Genomic DNA, 8,844 nt, shown 5'->3' on the forward strand with positions numbered 1-8,844 from the left:
GCAGTCTCTACCAGGACTCACCTGGAAACTCTGGATGCAGTGGAACCTGCTGAGGTCCTGTTCGAGCTGGCATGTTTCAAATTCCTTGCAGATTTGTTCCACATCACAGTCAAGGTTGGGCCACCAGACATATTTGCGAGCTAGGGGCTTTTGATTTCACTATGCCTTGGTGCCCTGAGTGAATCTCTTTTAACACTGCCCTTCTCATCTTTAAGAGCACAATGACTCTGGTCCCCCATAAGACACAACCTTGCTCTGTGGACAGTTCATTTCTCTTTGTGAGAAACACCCTTAAGTTTTCCTCCATCTGTGTAGGCCAGCCTTCCATAACATACTTATAGACTCTGGACAGTTCATTGTCAGTGCGTGTTGCCCTTGCGATTTGTGTGGCATTAAGTGGGGATGCTCTGTTAGCAGTGAGTAGACTGCTGTTGAACTCACAGCAGTTCCTGTGTCGCTGGTCTCAGGTAAAGGACAACGGGAAAGTCCATCTGCATTACTGTGCTCTTCTGATTGACAGTAGACAATGTGATAGTCATATGCAGATAATATTATTGCCCATCGCTGAATGCGTGCTGCTGCTAGTATAGGCAGACTTTTGTGTTCACCAAACAGTGTCAGGAGGGGGCGATGGTCAGTAACCAAATTAAAATGTCTACCCCACAAGTACTGGTGGAATTTCTTTACTCCGTAAATCAGTCCCAGAGCTTCCTTCTCTATCTGTGAGTATTTCTTTTTAGCTGGGGATAGTGTTTGAGAAGCGACTAACTTTTGCTGTTTTCATTTTTGAAGGAAACATACCAGTTTGAAACGACAGGTTACATAATGTATGTGAATGGTTGCACTGTTTATTCAATAATACTTTTTACTATTACCATGTCAATATGTAGCAGAGCATGGAAGAGGAAGCGTCTGTATGTTGCAATGGGAGGGAATATGTATGTGTTGTTTAAATTTAGTTTTCATTGATATCTTCATTTACTTTGGGAGCATAATGCTACAGAAATGTATAAACATTACTCAGTGTTTGGGGAGTAAAGGCAGTGACAGCAATACTCTCACTTTTTAATGACCTCTTGTAAAAACAGTGGTGACTGAAAAAGCATACAAGTGATTTTAATGTGTGTTCTTTTTACAGGGTCCAGTGCTGTGACAACTGTGTTTGTGCAGAAAGGGAAGAATTTACATCTGGATGTTAACAAACCTGTTGTTCTAGGAAAAGATGATGAATTTAAATGGACAATCAATAACACTCGCAATGTAGTGAGATTATTTCCTGATAATACAACAAAAATAGTTGACCCTTATGAAGGAAGGGTTGAGTTTTTTGTACAAAATCACTCTCACACTTGGTGACAGTGGAGATTACACTGCAGTCATAACTGGGGACAAAAACCAACTTCTAGCTGAATACAAGGTCATAATTCAAGGTAGGTTTCTTTAGATTTCAAACATTGATACACAGTAGTACTCTATTTTATAACCCTTCACACCTACCTATTGTCCTCTAGATCCAGTGTCTCCAGTTCAGCTGTCAGTGAACTCTGTGTCTAACAGCACAGAGTCCTGTAACCTCACTGTGACCTGCAGTACAGAGGACTCTCTCATCAGCAGCACGTTTAGATGTGACACCAAAACCTGCAATCAGGAGGGAGGAGAGCAGTCAGAGGTCACAACCTCTGGTTCTTCTCTCCGTGTCTACCTGTTGAATGACTTCATCATCTGTAACCATAGCAACCAGGTCAGCAGGACCAGAGACATGAAGGAGATTCAGCATTTCTGCTCTCTGACTGCTGGTGAGACTGAAAGATAATGTGCAATAAAAACATTCTGACTGTTGGGCCTCATGGATGAAATCAAATTGAAATGTTATGATAATTATTACACTGAAATTTTACCAAAGTGCACTCCTTTGACATTTTTATAGACCTTTGGGCACGAGGGATCATACATGAGCTGTACAAAAATAGGGAAACATACTGTTTAGCAATATAATGCATATCGATACAAATGCTCTGCAAACATACAGTATTTCACTTTTGATGGTTTGAATACTCAATTATTGTGTTGTATTCATTTAACTTGCGCATTATAAAGTCTTAATGACATGAATTATTCAGTTGCAATATTTTAGTCAGTTAGTCATGTAAGATTATTTTTGATAAAACAAAATGAGAAAAGGTACCTGGTAGTAAATAGTCTTTTTTTATTAAGAGTTTTTCTGTCTGTATCAGTGACAGTTTACTGTTGTTGTAGTCATTGCTTCAATAAAGTACAGAACTTGTGTAACAACCATATGTAGTTTCCTTTAAAATTAGATAGCCTCTCTATAACACAAGAGCAGACTCAACATACAATTTAGAACAGCGTCTCAGAAGACTAAATTCGCTCAGGAGAAATGGGCGTCGAACAGCAAACTGGACACAAAACACAAGACTTAACGCTTTTCATTTAAAAGGTGAGTAACAAAATTTATTTTATCATTAATCAGTAATCTCTTTCTTATATTTTCTACATTTACTGAATACAACAATCACAATCACTATCACATGTATAAATTAAAAATATATAAATGCAAAAATACTTTTTCCCCTTTTCCCCTCTGATTAGGAAACCACCTATCAGATAAGCATCTAATTATTGTTAATCATCCATTTAGTATTCATTTACTTTTAATTCACTTTTAATATTAAGTGCTAAATGTATTTGTTTGTTTTACTAATTAGGCTATAACTATATTATATTAACTATTTATTCCTATTTTGTTTTGATAACCCTAACCCCACAGGTGGTTCGTTTACCCCTATTCATTTCTTCTGTTTGTCAATACAAAAAGCAATCAATCAATCAATCAATCAATCAATAAATAAAATGCTTGCAAAATAATAATAATAACAACAATATCAAAATCTCGAATTATCAATAAAAATAAAATAAAACATTAAACTGTTCTTTCAGGTTCAGGGGTTGGCTCGCCACGACTGTGATGTTCACTACAGGAACCAGCCGAGCTGAAGAATGAAGGTCTCTGGTGGTCACGGTGAAGACGATGACAAGGATGAAGGGGATGAAGAGGATGGAGGGGATGAAGATGATGAAGAAGAGGACAGGGATCATGTAGACGAAGAAGAGGAAGATAGGGGGGGGGGGGGGGGCTGGCCTTGTAACCACAAAGCCAAATAATAATAATAATAATCACTTCACAGATCAAATAACTTTTCCTTTTTCAAAATCACAGTTGTGTATTTACAAATTATCATTTGATTGAAATTTTAATCAACAAATAAAGCTTGCATTCTTCCTTATCTTATCATGTTTTCTCTTCTCTTTGTTTCCTTTTCAATTAATTTATTAATAAAATGACATCTACATACATTCACCTTTCTTTAATCAATTTTCTAATTTATTTTATTTCACTGTGTACACATGTATGTCAGACATTGATTGTTTGAATTTGAACAAAATGTAGTGATTAAACAGAAAAATCAACACAAAACACAAAATGTTTTCAATATAGTATTTGGGGTCATTTATTACGGCCAGTATGTTGTATGTTGTGCTGTATTGTCAATTCTGTAATAAAATAACTGTTGTGTTGTGTTGCAGGTTCACAGAGTTTCTCTCTGTGCCTGGTGAAGACAGTTGTGTTCTCTGTCGGTCTGATCATCATGGTGTCTGCCATCATCAGTGTCCACCTGATGAAGAGGCTCAAGAAGCAAGAATGAAGAGACGACTCTACACCAACAAATCTGTTATTCACTTTCTTTTCAAGTAGAACAGCAGACGCCAATGTGCATGAGTAGGAATGCAGTTCAGTTTATAGAGCTTTGCTTGCTTGTTGTGCTACATATCACAACCTCTTCACTTTATCAAAATAGTCGGTCTCTCTTAATGAGGAGTGTGATTTTGCAACTTCATCATCAACATACTGTAGTAGGCGCTGATTGAATTTTCTTTATTTCACCTACTTGTTTAATAAACCTGCTTTGCCTTAAAAATAAATCAGTTTTATGTAACAGATGGATCATCTTTTTAATTTTTGTTTCTTATGTTATGTATTTTGTTGTAATATGTAGTAATTTCACCAAAAAATCCCCCATTCTTCTGTTCTTGGTATGGGGAGTACTGTATGAGGTTGTATTCTAGCGCACTCTGGTGGCCATTAGCAGACATACTGCTTCATTTCCCGTCTCTGGTCAGTCTGTATTATCCTGACTATGTATTCAAGGCAGCGCGACCATAAAGTGTGAATTTTAAGTTTTAATGTTGTTTAAGTGCACACAGCAGTGTATTCATACTTAATATTGTTATTGTAGATGAGCTGTGTAATTCTCTGTCGTTCTTTTTACCTGTACAGATGAGTTTTTTAAGGTTTAAAAACTAGCTTAAACACGTTTTTCCTGTAACGTTGTGTGGCTGGTTTTCATCATTTCGGCTTGTGGGACACACGCTTGAAACACAAGCTTGTTTATTTTATGTTAGGTGTGTTGCAGATATAAAAGAGCCTAAGAAATGACGTTTTTGCTGTCTTTTGGACTCATTTTAACAGGTATGTGTATGTATGTTGTAATGCACTCCCATTATCAGTTAAGTAAATGTATTTTTCATTTTCAATTTATTGTGTTAAGTTAACTGTGTTAAGTGTGATAGAGGATAGATTTCAAGTGTTTCATTGTATGATATATATTTGTGTTTCAATTGTTTTACATTCACATTAATATTATTTCACATTTCATGCTGTTAATATTTAAGCTAAATATGTTATCAATGTAATTTTGTCACATAAATTGAGACAAATTTGTGGCACTTTGTTCACATTTTATTGTATTTTATGTCATTCACATGTTGAGTCTGCATTTATCCTGACTGAGAGAGGTGTGTTGCAGAGATAAAAGAGCCTAAAAATAACGTTTTTGCTGTCTTTTGGACTCATTTTAACAGAACGCAACCCAGACCGACCCTGTTACATTTACACCATCAATACAAATCAATGCAGCCTCAGATAATTGTTCCTGAAGTTTGTTTGTGCAGCCTGATTAAAACCAATTTGTCTGGTCTGTCTGCTCCATAATTTATTTGAAACTTAAATCTGCACACTAACATAAAATGTTATTAAAAACAGCTGAAATCAAGTCATGTCTTAATGCACAGAAGACAAATGATGACTAATATTCTTGTTCTGTCAAATAAATAAAGCAAAACTAAATTAATGTTGATGCAGCACAAAGTAACAGCAGGAGGTCTTTCATATGACACTCATTCTCCATTCACTTCATTGGCTCCCGTCTCCACCAGGATTGAATACTAGATCTCCCTCCTGACTCACCAGTGCAGCTATGGTAATGCCCCCCCTCTACCTGAAAGAACTACTCACCCCACTAACCTCAACCCGATCCCTCTGCTCTACAAACTCTAATCTCCTCCTCCCCAGTACTAAACTCAGCACCATGAGTGATCAGGCCTTCAGTTCTGCTGCCTCTTGTCTGTGGAATGCCCTTCCTGACCAACAGAGGGCGCCACAGAGTACAGAGTTTTAAAAGAGGACTGAAAACATTTTTTTTTAGCAGAACAGCTGTCTTTTAATTATTTATGTTTTTTTCTGTCTTTAATATTGATGTTTTCTCCTTTGTAGCACTTTGAGATTTGCTTTAAATGTAAATTGTGTTACAAATAACATTTATTATTATTATTATTATTATTATTATTATTATTATTATTATTATTATTATTATTATTATTATTATTATTATTATTATATCTAAAGCCTGAATGAAACTTAAAAAAGTAACATAGAAGCACAAATTACCTGAATTATGGTTTCAGACTTGACTCAGTGACAATGTGATGAGAGCAGATACACACTGACCAACACATAAGTATGTATGCTGATTTAACTTTGGGGTAAAGAAAGCAAAATATCTTTATTACAAGAACCAGGGAACAAATCTCTCATATCATATTGTGTAGGCTTATTTTTATAAATCACTTAGAGCCTTTGTATTGTAAATGATCATACCGAGTAAACTTCGTTCCCCCCTCAAATACTGTAGAACAGATTTATTTCCAAAAGGATACAGTGTTGAAATGTCACATTATAAGAAACACATTTGATACACTGAACACACAGCAAACTCAGATGAAGGAGAAATAAAAACACTGAATCTCATTAGCTGAATAAAAATCCATGTTTATCATTTTTCCATTCATCCATTGATCATGTTATGGGTCACTGGGACTCTGCAGGTTAATTGTTACCAATGGTTGAAATCCTGAACATGTTTGTTGAAGAGCTGATGCATATAAACAGACAACTGTTCATTCACATTTACACAAGGAGAGCATACCAATATCTAAAAAGTCAGATTTTTCAAAAACAAAAATCACTTTTAAATAATTTTACATTTCGCAAAAAAACTCTTATTTCAGAGAGAATGTCCACCTTTTTTAAAGAAACAGTGATAAACATAATCAGTGACGGAGTTCCTCTAAAGTGTATTAATTAAAATGTTTGTAATTGTATGTCATTGTCTTGTGAAAATGAGTCGCATTGAAATAAATATAGTTTATTTTGTAACGAAGAATCATAGTCTTTGCCTGTTGCTTGTTTAGTATTGGTAAATGAGATGTGAACCTGTTAGATTCTCTGCTGATCAGCACCGGACTATTTAAAATTACACCTGATGGCAATCAAGCACAGAGCAAATCTGAACATGCAAAAACCATAGGTTGCTCCTTTTGTTTTGTTTTTAAATGTAATATGTTAATAAAATATGTTCTATTCAATTTTAATCATAATATACAACAGACGCTGGAAAGTTGCTAAATACCCACCACCTTGCCAAGATAGGTCAGTGATGCCTGCCCAAAACTCACATTTAGACAAGTTCACATTCAAACCCGCCTCTTTCAGACGGCAAAAACACTGCCTGCAAATACCATGACAGTATATATGAAAAAAGAGATTTTCTTTGCCCGCTCAGTTAACAGGACTTGCCAATATCCCTTCAGCAGGTCTAGTTTGCTGGCAAATCTGGCCCTGTCAACCCAATCTACACAATCCTTCATCCTTGATAGAGGATAACAGTCAGTCTTTGTTACTTCATTCACCTTCTGAAAATCTGTACAGAAGTGATCTTCACCATGAGCCTTATCTGTAAGTAAACACAGGGAGCTCCATGCACTACAGTTTGCTCAGCAATACCATGCTGCACCATGTACTCCACCTGCTTCTTAAAACGGCAGTTTGCCTGGACACACTCAATATGGTTGCTGCTTAATGGCCTGTGATTTCCCCACATCAAGATTGTGCTTTAAAATCTCTGTCGGAGAGGGAACATCAGCAATCAGCGTTTTGTTGGACTTCATCAGCTCAACCAAGTCTGAACGCTGCAGCTCAGGGAGATGAGACAAACGAGCATAGACATCTTTCAAGACCTCACAATTGGAAAGTTTCCCCTGAGTCACAGCCACAGACAAAACCCTTTCATTCCCGTCAGCACTGTCCAGTGCTGACGTATGTAACAATGTTAAACAATAGTTTTATTATATATTTCAATAGATCCTGTAGGCAATCTTTGCAAAGTTCATATTAACAGCACTATATCAGAAGAGGTTTTGATGTATTGCACCAGAGTTAGCTGAAGGATTTTCATCTGTGGTCAATTGGGACAGAAGTCATTAAAAGTCTATACTATTGGTCGTATTAGTTTAGTTTCATTTCATTTGACACACGTATTTAGGCAGCTCAGTGTGCATACACTATAACCACTTCCTTTCTCATATGACTCAGTATAACACCTTTTTTTAGCCCGCAAGTCTTGTGAACATTGGTTAATGTCCAAACACAAAACCACAAAAGTGTTGCAGCAAAGAAAAATAAACCTGCAAAGGCATCAATGCATCAGGTCTTTTGTTCTTTATGCAGATCATATGTTTCCTTTAACCTGATATGTTAAACACTTTGAATTACACGAAATGATGAGTGAAAAAAGATCTGTCTAAATTCAGTTCACATGAGAAAAGAATATAGTTTGTTTCCAAACACTCAGGTCAGATGAACTTCACCCGGGGTCCGTTTCATAAAGCAAGCTCAGAAAAGTGGCGTTTATGTCGAACACCTGACTTGAATGAGCCTAACAAATGAGATCAGGCTAAAGCGGTTCCATAAAGGCCAATCCACGTTCACGAAATCAAACTAATTCAAGACAGGCTCGAGTATTCAGACTAATTGCGTGTGCACGCCATTCACATGCAGCCCATGACGTCGAACACAGATCAAACGAATTCACAATGACAAAATCCACTACAAAAGAGCCACAGAGCAGCAGCAGTCTCTAGCACACACTTCTGCTGGAGACATATGAAGAATTTCAACATATGATCACAAAAAACAATAAATAAAATCCAAGAGAAAGGCTGGCAGGAAGCTGCCGATTGATTGAATGGGTCTGATCTGTCTCTGAAGGTGCGCTCTTGTTGCAGTGCCCCGTGTACTATGACAGCTCATTCATGTTCAAGCTCCTCAATCAAGGGACACACCATGACCAACAGAGGAACAGTGCATGGGTTGAGGTCGTTATATAGACTGGACCTTAATCAATTAACAGAAAAAGGGAAACGCCTAGACATGCATCCACTAAACACATCTTAGTTGACTTTTTAGACATTATTTTAAATGTAACCAATTCCTTTAAAACAGCGTTTCCTACCAGGAAAATAGCAGTTAAAGACATATGGATTTAAATATTACATCTCTTGTCCAAATATTTTTGCATACATACACACGTTAACTATGTACTCGAACAAAATTATAAACGCAACACTTTTGTTTTTGCTCCCATTTTT

The 8,844-nt window shown here is 36.6% G+C and overlaps 1 pseudogene; it reads left to right on the forward strand.

Moving 5' to 3' along the window:
* The first annotated feature begins 1,119 nt into the window (after positions 1 to 1,119).
* LOC133990074 (uncharacterized) lies at positions 1,120 to 3,725 on the forward strand (annotated as a pseudogene).
* Positions 3,726 to 8,844: the final 5,119 nt, after the last annotated feature.

This window comes from Scomber scombrus, chromosome 11 (assembly GCF_963691925.1).
Source record: "Scomber scombrus chromosome 11, fScoSco1.1, whole genome shotgun sequence".
Classification (NCBI taxonomy): Eukaryota; Metazoa; Chordata; class Actinopteri; order Scombriformes; family Scombridae; genus Scomber; species Scomber scombrus.